The following is a 12,334-nucleotide window of genomic DNA, read 5'->3' as shown; positions in this document are numbered from 1 at the left end:
GGGAAGGTTCGGAGCGGTTAGATGCTGGGCCCCAGGTCACAACTGGTAGGTGGAAAGGCCACGTCCTTATCCCCGGTTCCACGTTGCCTGCCCACTCTGCCAGATGCTGGCCTGGGGGGTCCCACGATGAGCAGGGTGTGCCAGAGTGGACCTTTTTTTTTTTTTAAAGTTTATTCATTTTGAGGGGGGAGGGGCAGAGAGAGAGGGAGAGAGAATCCCAAGCAGGCTCCATGCTGTCAGCATGGAGCCACGAGATTGTGACCTCAACCGAAATCAAGAGTCGGACTCTCAACCGACTGAGCCACCCAGAGCGGGCCTCTCGATGGGAGGTGGGGGCAGAGGCGTACGAAGGTAACGACAATGCGACATGACAAGCAAGGTAACTGCGAGGTGTCGGCTACAAAGGACAAGGAGCGGGGGTGGGGACAAATGCTGGGGAAGGCCTCCCAGAGTGACCTTTGAGCTGGGCCTTCAGGTGGGTCGGGGAGTGCCAGGCACTCCCAGAGGAGGGAATGGAAAGTACAGGGGGCCCAAAGTGGGGGACCCTGGTCTGGAAACAGGAAGTCGTGGGATGAGCGGGCAGGTTCAAGGATTCCTAAAGGGGCCTGAGATGGGACCCAGGGCAGGGCACTGCCGCTGGCTGCCCAACCTTCCCAAACTCGGATTTCCTCTCTCTCCTCTCCCTTCTTTTTTTTTTTTTTTTTTTTTTTAAATGAAGGTAGACATGTAAACGGTCAAGTGCGGAAGTGTGAAAGTGCACAGGTTTTATGTGCTCGGCGGGACGTATCTTTGCGCAGGCTCAGCCCTGCACAACCACCACCCGGGTCAAGACAACGGAGGTCTCGAGCCCTCCGGCAGGCTCCCCAGTGCCCTTCCCGTCCGCACCACCTGGGGGTGTCGCTGCCTGGCCTCTGTCACCATAGGTCCGTTCTTGAACCTACGGAATCACAAATGGAACCCCACAGTGGACAGGCTCCTGTGTCCGGCTCCTTCTGTTCACCGTGTCTGCAGACGCGTACGTCTGTGGCTCGTTCTTAACTGCACAGTGGTGTTCCTTCCGATGCACCGCCACGGCCAGTGAATCTTTGCTTGTTTCCAGTTTGGGCTCCCGTGTAGAAAGCTGCTGTGAACATTTCTGTACATATTTGGGGTGGGCGAAGCAGAGACAAAAGTATGCGGGTAAACACCCAGGAGTGGGATTCTTGGGTGGCCCACAGGCTAAAATGCTTGTATCTAAGCGCAAGAGACACACATTTGCAGGGAATCACAAGGAAGTCTGACGTGACACCAAGCTCCTGTGTCGAGCCTCTGTCACAGGTAGTTAAACCCGTCTGGTAGTTTGGAGGACAGAATCAGGCCAGCAATGGAGCTCGATTTTCTGAAAAGGTGGAGCGTATCTACCACAGAGAGGACCTCTGAGCCCCGCTGGAGAGACAGCACCCTTCTCAAAACGAGACTCAGGGCCACAGAGGAAGCGGCGGCAGAACCGAAACTTTGTGGCTACAGTGGCAGAGAGAGCCAGCTCTCCTCCCCTGCACGTCCAGCAGGCTCCCCACGCTCCCCACAGATGCTTTTGCAAAAGGAGAAGATACGTTTGCTCCAGATCAGAGAGCTCGGAGCGCAAGGCTGGGTATTTCTCTTTGTTAATATTGGGAGTAATTTAACCCTAAGATCACACACCAAGGTCAGGCGGGCCTGTCTGTATCCACTTGGTGTTCCCGACGTAAGGAGACCAGCAGGGATCAGACAGTGAATTTTTAGGTCTTCAAAAACACAAATTAGTTGATGGTGGAATTCTGCCAGGGAAACCCGTGGCCTCTGACAGCCTGGAAACGGGGGCACCTGCCTCTGTGTCCTCCTCAGCCGGGCACGTCCCAACCCGGGTGACTTTCTCAGAACAGGGATCCTGCGCTTCGATGGGCCACGTTAGTCGGTTGCCCAGAGTAACGGTCTCCATCAAGGACCGTCTATGTGCTTCCTATGTGGGTCAACTACTGGGAGGCACTTTCCCACTGAGTTTTCAGAACGAACGACTCATGAGATTGGTGCCACTGGGATCCCACTTTACAGCTGAGAAAAATGAGGCCCAGGGAAGAGAAATTACTTGCTCAAAAGCCATGCACCCACTTATTAACGAAGCCAGGACTGGAACTCTAGCCCTTTGACCTAATCCAAAGGTCAGCAACCATTTTCTGTAAAAGGCCAGATGGTAAATTCTCTAGGCTCTGTGAGTCACAATAATTCGACAGTGCTGTTGTGGTGTGAAAGCAGCCACAGACGAAATACAAATAATTGTGGCTATGTTCCAATAAAACTTTACTTACAAAAGCAGGCCAGGGCCAGGTTTGGCCTGGGGCCATAGCTTGCCAACTGCTAATTTAAACCATTCCAGAGCGTAAACATATGATGGGTGGCTGGCAGGGTGCATGGATGGGCAAACATGAGTGGAACATTTTCTCTCTTTTTCTTTCTAAGGTGACTTTAGTGGACGGGTACGTGAGCGAGTGAACTTGCTACTCACTGTGTCTTGCATGGCTGGGTCCTACTGAGATGTTCTCCAGCATTGTGCTCTGAGCACTGGCCTCAGCCCTCCCCCTAAAATCTGTCGATGCATCAATCAGCCGCATTCTGCAGAAATTTCCCAGAGACGTATTTGGGGGGAAAGTCCCTTGGACCTATCTCTAAATGAAAGCAAAAGTCCCAGAAGCCAGAGCTACCCATGTCCTGGGGACATAAGACTGCTGGAGATGACCCAGAAGTGAGCTGTCAGGGCCCTACGTGGGGTGACCCACATCTCACTCTTGTTCCCAAAACAATGAAAATGAGCCAGCGTGACTGAAGTCTCCTTCAAAGAACCTCTGATAGCGCAAAGAAAGCTGGGCACACGTCAACACAGCCTTCTAGAAAATACCCAGAGGAAAGAGGGAGGGAGGGAGGGAGGAACGGGGGAGGGAGAAAAACACTGAGAATGATGCTTTGGTCCAACATGCACATGAAATGGGCCCAGAGAGGTATGGGAACTCCCCAGGGTCACCCAGCTGGGAGGGGCAGTGCTGAGACGGGACCCCAGAGCTCTCCCAAGATAAAGTCTGCTTGTCATGAGCCCGGCTGGTATCCTTCCTGAGCCCCCGGAGCTAGACCTCAGGGTGGCTGAGCATCGCCAGTGGTGAGCAGATGAGAGTTTTGGAGTCGCTCACCGTGCACTACGCTCCAAGGGGGCTCCTCACAACCATTCCCTCGGCATCCGGCCTCGGGACCCCCACCCCCACCCTTCACGGACTCACGCCTCCCTGACAGGATCCGACACCTCTTCTCTGAGATCGCAGGAGACGCTGGGCAGATGCCAACGCCTGTGTGCCATCACAGGTGCAAACTGTCTGCTCTCCACGACAACCTGAGAGAGGGAGGCAGTGACTCTTTATGAAGCCTACGTGAAGGGCTTTTCGAGCACCAGTTTATCTTCCCAGGAACACCCTGAGGCGTGGAGCGTTGGTCCTTCCCATTTTACAGATGAGTCAATGAGGCACCGAGCGGACAAGTCACAAAGAAGCAGTGGGGCCAAGACTTAAATCCTGCCTCGCCCAACTCTCGGAATCGCTGTCAAGCCCTATGATGATGATGACGACAACGACGCTGGCATCCACGAATAGCCCAGAGCAGTCACCCAGCTGCAGAAAAGGGAGGAAGAAGGGAAGAAAGGAAAAAGGGGGAAGGAAGAGGCCCTTGGGGATACAGAGCATATGGCAGCACTGGCTTTTCCTGTTCTGGAAACCGGCCTAGGGCACTGGAGAGCCCGGCCCAGGGCCCACTCAGAAATCTGCTGAAGCCACCCAAAGTCTGTGTCCGTCAGCACAATGAACAAGTGGGCCGAGGAAGAAAACTCTGTAATTAAAAACAAAAAAGGCACGCAATAAAAACGTATGGCTGGCTGCTGGCCTCAACACACTACCAGACCAAGGTGGCCGCAGACAGTGCCTGGCTCGGGTATCAAGTGCCATCTGGGCGCAGGCCTGCCCGAGAGACCAGCGCAGGTCCCACGATGTTGAGCCCACGTGGATTCATTATTTCCAGAAGGTGCCACCCTGCACGGATTACACCCAAATGGACGTGGCCATATTTGGTCAGAGCTTCAAGGCCAATCTTTCATAGGCCACTTAGGAGGGTGTGATGTCATTTGAAGGCTCCTGGGAGGCCACGCGGAGGTCACAGCAGGCAGCTGCTGCTGCTGTGAACAATTTTCAGGCGACGCCAGCTCTTCTGTTCCATAGGACGCTGCATTTGGGGTGTGATCAGATGCTGGCATAAGAACTGGGGAAGGGAACAGGTCATTTCTTGCAAAGAAGACACATACTGGGATCCCTGCAGGCACGGGGCCGCACCGGGTCAGCCTCTGCTCAGGCAAGTGTAGACATCTACCGTCCAAGGATGTCTTTGTGGTCTCGCCTCTGGAATGCCAGTACCCAGCTGTCACTCTCACCAGTAACTTCGTTCAGCTCAACAGGCATATATTGAACTCCTACTGTGTACCAGCACCATCGAAATAACGAGGAATCACACCGATGGCAATCTAGCATCACCTACAACAGCCTCGAATATAACAACCAATACTCAAGGCAGACATCCAGACAAATTCATTACAACCTCATTCTTCTGAGCGCAAATTAAAACCACCATGTCATCACTACGCACCTAACAGAATGGCTTTAGGAAAAAAAAAAAAAAAAAGACACTGTCAACCTCTCACACACATTGGGATGGCCACTACCCAAAACAAAAACCAAAAACAAGAAAATAGCAAGCGTCAGGGAGGGTGTGGAGAAACTAGAACCTTGTGCACCTGCTGGTGAGAGCACACAATGTTGCAGTAATGGTGTGTGAAACAGTACGAAGAGCCTCAAACAATTCCGTACAGAATCGCCACATGATCCAGCAATTCCACGTCTGGGTACATACATGCCCCAAAACGAAACGGAGGGGACTGGAATGGATATTCGTACCCCCACGTTCAGAGCATCATGATTCACAGTTGCCGGAAGGCAGAAGCAATCCAAGGGCCCATCAGCAGGTGAAGAAGTAAGCAAAATGTAGCATACACCCACGGTGGGATATCACTCAGCCGTGCAAAGGAAGGGAATCCTGGGACACGCTCCAGCCCCCACAAGCCCTGAGGGCATTATGCTAACGGAAGTAAGCCCACCACAAAAATACAAATATGATATGCTTATGCTTACATGAGGGACCCAGAGCAGTCAGGGTCACAGAAAGAGAAAGTAAAATGGCGGTCACCATAGTCTGGAGGCTGGGGTGGGGGTGGGGTGTTAGTGTGTAAAGGAGACAGAGGTTCAGCTCTGCAAGAAGAAAACAGTCCTGGAGATGGACAGCGGTGACGGCCAGGAACAAGGTGAATGTGCTACAGTGACACGGAACCGCAACGTTTTTAAAAACAGAGGAAGGGATACATTTCATGTGTATTTCACCATAATGTGTCAAATGGGGGGGGGGGGCGGGGAGGCTACAGTATCCAGCGATGGCCAGGACGCAGAGAAGCCCGGATGCTCCCACGCTGCTGGCGGGGCCGTGAACTGGCCGAGCGCTCTGCGAAGTGACTTGGCAACATCTGCTAAAGCTGAGCCGACCCCTCCCCTCCGCCCCAGGAGCCCCACGGCAAGACACCCCCCGACAGGGATGTGTGCACTGATCACACACCCTAACACTCACAGCAGCACTTTGCAGGCGCCCCCGGTAATAACACGTGTGGAGCCGTCACGGCGCATTCACCAACGGAGAACCACCTGCCGGTGAGAACGAGCGAACTACACGTCTGTTCAGCAGCAACGTGGCAAGTTTCACCCAAAAAGAGAACGTGCCACACAAGGCCTTTTATTTAAGGATGGACAATGGCAAAGGTCAGGGCAGTGGTCACCTTTGGGGCCGTGGTGGCTGAAGGGGGACGAAGGAGGGTCTCGGGGTGGTGACACCATGTGTCTTCATCTGGGTACAGGTTACCAGGACATGTTGCTTCTGCAAATTCACCAATGTGTATACTTATTATTTGTGTGCTTTTCTGTAGGCGTTTTATACAGGTCAACAAAAAATTTCCTTTGAAAAGACTACATTCCTCTGGGTCACCGGTTGCCCATCTATGGACAAAGACCACAGCGGGGGCTTGGGAATCACTCTGATTTTTCTCATCATGCATGCCTACATCATTCAACAAAGAGAACCCGTGTGTGCCAGGCACATGCCAGGCTGTGGGGATGCCATGGTGAGTGACACCCATCCCTGCCCACGAGCATGGTGTGTAGACTGAAAAACATTGGCCCGTCTGCGTAAACAGGTACATTGTATCTCAAACGTAGGTACATGCTCTTGTTACAGATAACTGTGTTCAGAATATCTTTATGGCATTTTATGTATCACTCAAATCGTAATGGTGAAGAACCCAGGCGTGGGAGTCAGAAACCCTGGCTTCACACATCAGCTCTGCCTCGACAGGCTCTGGGCCCCGGGGTGCAGAGCAAGTTAGTCCTCTGGAACCCGTTTCCTCGTCTGTGACATGGGGGTAACAGAGCCCAGCTGATGGGGTCACTATGACGGCCGGATGACGGGGTGCACGTAATTCACTGAGCTCAGTGTCCAGCACACAAATGTCAGCATGTGCAGCACTGAGGACCCACGGTGAGCCACGAATGAACAAGGCTCTGGCTCTCATTGGATCTCCCCTGTAGTGGGGAGACGGGCAGAAAACAAGTAAGCAAAATAGTTAGAATGTCAAATAAGTTCAAGTAAAATAAATAAAGCGGATACCGCCAAAGCGGATGCTGGGCTTTGGCACAGCCGAATAATTTGACAGGAAAGTACAGTATAATTTAACCATCACACAGAGATAATTCTAGAGAAGTATGGGGAACCACTGCTTGATATTTCCCAAGGTAGACCACCCCCAGCCTGATATGAGACGATCCCCTCCCCCCCACCCCGAAGGTGACATAACAAGACGGCGCTAATAAGCCCCTTGCGGCAAGGGTCAGAATTTCACCATCAGACACTTTCTCCCTTTACAGACAGGTCCTCCTAGAATCTCTTAGAGAGGTTTCATCTGTGAGTGGGGGAGCCAAGAAGAAAGGCAGGGAAGGGAAGAAATGTATTCCACGAGAAGGGTTTGTGTGATTTTTCTGGTCAGAAAACAAAACCAATGTAAACTGTATCTCCCTCGTGCCGCCTGAACAGAAGGCTCCAAGCTTTCAAACAAGGCCTGGGATAATCGGGGCCCATCCCTGGGGATCCGGAGGGGCTCGTTCTGTGAGATCCTAATTGCCTCATTTCACATGGTGTCTTGAGAAGCCGCAGCCTTGTTGGAGGCAGGCAGGGCATAATCTTAGACAAATAAACACAAAAGTTCTGGGGGAGGCGAGTGCTGGCAGCCATTGCTGGTGCTTTCAAATAAGAAGCGGGAAATCCCTGCTTGTTCTCGGCTCAGGCCTTGCCTGGGGGGCTGCAGGCTTCCATCCAAGGGCTCCAGGATGTGTGACAAGGGAATTTTTACAGCTGGCTACTTAGGCACAAACCCAGTGATCATTCTCCAAGGAAGCTGGGCTGCAGGGCCAGAACCACCTCTAAGGTGGGATCTCTAGAACCATCAAAAATCTTCTCCTGAAAAATGACGTCTACACAAAAACCTGCGCACCGATGTTTACAGCAGCTTTGGTGGTAATCGCCCAAACCTGGCCAAGCAAGATGTCCTTCAGGAGGGGAGTGGACAAATAAACTGGTACAGATGCACCATGGGATATTATTCCGTGCTAGAGAGATACGAGCTATGGGGTGCCTGGGTGGCTCAGTCGGTTGAGCGTCTGACTTCGGGTCAGGTCACGATCTCACGGTTTGTGGGTTCGAGTCCCACGTCGGGCTCTGTGCTGACAGCTCAGAGCCTGGAGCCTGCTTCGGATTCTGTGTCTCCCTCTCTCTCTGCCCCTCCCTCACTAGTAGTCTGTCTCTCTCTCTCAAAAATAAATAAAAACATTTTAAAAAATTAAAAAAAAAAGAGATACGAGCTATGAAACCATGAAAAGACACGAAGAACTTTAAACGCCTATTACTAAGGGGAAAGTCCATGTGAAAAGGCTATGTGCTGTAGGATTCCAACTCTAGGACATTCTGGAAAAGACAAAACCTTGGAGACCATGAGAGATCAGTGGTTGCCAGGGGCCGGGGGAGGGGGACGAACAGGCAGAGCACTGGGGATTTTTAGGGCAGCGAAACTACTCTCTGTAACACTATAGTGGTGGATGAACATTCGTCCAAGCCCATCACGGACCCAGAGGTGAACTATGGGCTCTGGGTGATGATGAGTCAGTGTGGGTGCATCAGCTGTACCCAATGTACCATCCACTCTGGTGGGGACGCTGCTGTGGGGAACGCTATGCATGTGGGGGGGGGGGGAGGGGCAGGAGAGCTCTGTGCCTTCCCCTCAGTTTTTGCTGTGAACTGAAAACCGCTCTAAAAGAAGTACATCTAAAAAAAAGAAAAAAAAAAATCTACTCCCCCAAGGCAGACTGGAGAGAGATAGGCTCAGTCATGTCAGGAAGAAGCCAGGTGGCAAGAGGAAAGTTCTGGAACGTGGACTCAGAAAGCCTGGGTCCCTGCTGCACTCTGCAGCCCCTTCACCCCGGGTGCCTCGGCGTTGCCGCTGGTTTAAACAAGACGACAGTTGGAAGATGGCTACGATGGCCTGGGCGGAAGCCTGGAAGGCCAAGGGCTTTCTAAGTGATGGTTCTGGGTGCGGAGGTGAAGCCAGGGTCCAGGTCCCCGTGTGTGCATATGAGACACAGATAAACCACCTCATCGGTCCTACTCACAAGCATTCCGCCGTTTAAAACTCCGCCTAGGACGGAGGAACAACTTCCTTATGACATAATGAGCAGAGGTAATAGTAAAAACATTTAACATCTAATCTGGTGTAGGAACAGACAGACAGGAAGGAATGGAGCTGTAAACGGCTGCTTCCACTGTCCAGGTGCATTCTGCAGGGCCCCTGCTCATGGTAAGGAGTCACACGTGTCCCCTTTTTTCACAAACAGAAGACCCTGTATTCCTGTCCACCAGCATTCCAGATCAATGCCATGTAACTGGCATCACCAACTCAAACGGAACACACTGTACTGAAAAACAAAATCCAACACCCGACCCAAAGATTTTACCTCAGGCTGCCTCTTCTTTACCCTTTTCAAAATTGACAAATTAGCTCTTGGGTCCCAACAGATTGATGTGAACCCCTAGAATCCTGGAAACCCCCAGATCTGACTCCAAACATCTCTCCTCTCAAGTGTTCCACCTCCTCTCTCTCTCTCTGCCCAGCGTCACAGACCCACACAGATACCGACCTCCTCATTTGCTTGGCAAGCATTTGCTCCAAGAAAAAAACACAGTCCAGAATCCCTTCCCTTAAGAACCTCTCCGCCGAGTGGGGGAGTCAGACATGCGTACAGATGATCAGAATTCTGTGTGTAGAGGACCTGTAGAGGTGGACGCACAGGGAGCCCTAACTCAGCCACGGGATCATGCAAGAAGCCTTGGGACAGTCGCGTGATTTCTGAATTGGGTTTGGAAGGGGGAATAAATAGGAGTTTGTCAGGCAGGCAGACAAAGGGTGAGGGAGATGAGTGAGGAAGCGGTTACATCCAGATTATGGAGAGGCTTGGACACCAGAGTGACTGAGGAATGCTGGGGCTCACAGGGATTGGATTCCCCCCCCCCCACCCCGCCATCCACGAGGCCGAGGGCTCTAAAGCGCAAGGAGTGACTCACGGGACTGCCGCCAAGGACCGTGGTTGCCGTGTGTCTTTGCAACTAGGTGAGCCCTGAGCAACCAGGTCTTTCCACCCCTGCCGCTGCCACCGTGGCCATCGCAAGGAGCCACCCCGTGAACGAAGGGAGAGCCGTGCCACGCTCCATTCGATGTCTCCTCTGGGAGACGCAGGCCATGGTGTGATTCCCCCACGTCTGAGAAGCGCTGCCGATCGTGTGTTACCAAACGGCGGCGTAAAAGCACTTGCTCCATTTCAGCATCCATCTACTCAAGACGTCCCCAAATCCCGTCTCCGAACGAGCCTGGATGAGTTCGGCCCTGAAGTTGGGAGACTGGGTGTGGGGGGGATGCCGTTCACAGAGACCCAAGCAAACCCCCAAATCCCTTCTGGAGAGACGGGACTACGGATACACGACAAGCGACAACTCGCAGAAGCTAGCGAGAGAAAGCAACGAAGTCTGAGCAGGAGAGCGTGGCCTGTTGTCTCAGTGGGTCACTCATTCACTCTACAGACATCCACTGACGGCGCTCTGTGCTCTGCGTCCAGGCGCTCGGGGGGGGGGGAAAGGGGGGTGCACGGTGAGCACAGGGGGAGACACAGGGCTACGAGAGGGTTACACACTCTCCCGGGGGACGGAGACAACCACCGACTGCGCTCAAAGGTGACTCTTGAGGAACGAGCTGGGGTTTGAGGGGAAGGGGATGGAGGGACACCGTGTTTGGAGGCAGGAGGAAAGCCGTTTTTGGGGGATGGTGGGAGGTGGGCCTGGCAGCCGGGTGCACACGCGGGAGAGGGCTGGGCGATGAGGTCAGAGGGCTAGGCCGGCTTGGGAAGGGCTGGGAGGGCCAAGCTGCGGGTGTGGGCTGTGTGCTGTGGCTGTGGCCAGGCCGAGGGGCGGGCTGGAGGCCGGGACCCAGGAGGACAGGGCGGGAGCGGGGGTGGGGGGGGGGGTCCTCTCCCGGCCAGAGCCATGCCAAAGGGCCTGCTGAGGTCCAGGGAAGAGGGCTGAGGGGCGCTGCCTCACAGAGCACCCGCAAACCCTACCGTTTGGCATGAACTTCCTTCTCTGCAAAATGGAACGAGTTCCTACCGAGGCACAGCACGGCGTGCACGGACCTCGAGAGCGCGACGCCAGACGCAGAAGACCTCACGGCGTGTGACTCCACTTCCCCGCACCGTCCAGAAGATGCAAATCCGCGGCGACAGAAAGAAGGTGAGTGGCTGTCAAGGGCTGGGGGAGGGGACAAGAGCAACAGTGGCCTCTGGCGGTGATGTGAGCGCCCCAGCTGTGGTAGTCGTGAGGAAGCAAAGGCCACTGAATTGTATACTTCACGCTGGCCACTTTTACGTTACAGGAGTCTCACCTCGATGAAAAGAAAGTCTAAAATACGTGCAATGAATTCTAAGAATCTTACAGACCCAGGGATGATGCTGGAGCCGCTGCCTTGCAGCCTCTGCTCTTTCTTAAGCAGGGCCTGGGTCACGCGGGAAGACTCCCAGGGGCGGGTGGTGTGGGCCCTGCAGAACCCCACCCTCCCCCCCAAAGCCAGCGGCCAGCGGGCGCCCCTTCCCGGGCAGGGAGGGGAAGAGCTGGGTCTCAGGGGGCTCCTTCAGAGGCCCTTTCAAGAGCAGAAAGCCTCTCCTGGTTTCTAATCATGTGTTAATAATTCAGATGATGGACGACACCAGGCTGGTCCGCACAGGATCAACAGAGCTCATGTCCAAGAGCATCGGCCTCCGGCGTAGAAGGAGCCAAGCCCTCGGTATATCGTGATCAATCGGTGTCTACACACTCCCCACACCAGATCCGTGGCCTCGGCAATTTCCAAGGAAGCCCTGTGACCGCTTTAGGTAAAAACACAGTCATTCTTGCACAGAGAAAGACAATTATATACACACACACGCACACCCAGACTTGTACTCAGCTTGAAATAAATAATCTACAAACTGGATTAAGAGTCTGCTTCCTGAGCTTCAGACTCACAGTTTATTCATTTATCAAATATTTATTGAGTGCTTCCTGTGTGCCACAAAAGTGCTTCCAGCATGTTCCGGGCGTTGGGGACACGTCATCAAACAAAACAAAATAAAACCCCTCGCCCTCGTGGAGGGCTTACAGTCTAGTGACTGCCTGCCGGGCACCACCGCCGGGATGACTGCCAGGATCTTCTTCCAGATCACCCGCTAAGCTGAACCCGCCCTGTGGGCTCTCCCTGCTGTCCCCCAAGCCTGGTGTGGGGCAACCACGTCTACGAGCTGGCCACGTGCAAAACCCCACCGCTCTATCGTACGCAACAGCCTGGACCCTGACCTCCTCTGTCAGTCCCCAGGGTCAAATCCAGCTGCTACCTGCCCCTCTGAGTCACCCACACGTTCCCGTATCCTCTGTTCCGGCCCTGTCTCCTCTCGTCTTTCTTCTGGAATATCCTGCAAAGGTTTCCTGTCTGGACCTCGTGCTTCCAGTCTTGCTGTCTTCAAAACCCTGCCAAAGTTTCCCACCTGAAACACCTGCCTGTCTGGCTCGT

At 53.6% G+C, this 12,334-nt stretch overlaps 1 protein-coding gene across 1 annotated transcript in view; it reads right to left on the bottom strand.

Annotated features, from left to right (window-relative positions):
- Positions 1–12,334, bottom strand: part of CMIP (c-Maf inducing protein) — a 232,988-nt gene that overhangs the window by 102,049 nt on the left and 118,605 nt on the right. The gene's annotated exons all lie outside the window — the stretch shown is intronic.

This window comes from Panthera onca, chromosome E2 (genome assembly GCF_046562875.1).
Source record: "Panthera onca isolate mPanOnc1 chromosome E2, mPanOnc1 haplotype 2, whole genome shotgun sequence".
NCBI classification, from domain to species: Eukaryota; Metazoa; Chordata; class Mammalia; order Carnivora; family Felidae; genus Panthera; species Panthera onca.
This window is presented reverse-complemented; position numbering and strand designations above follow the sequence as displayed.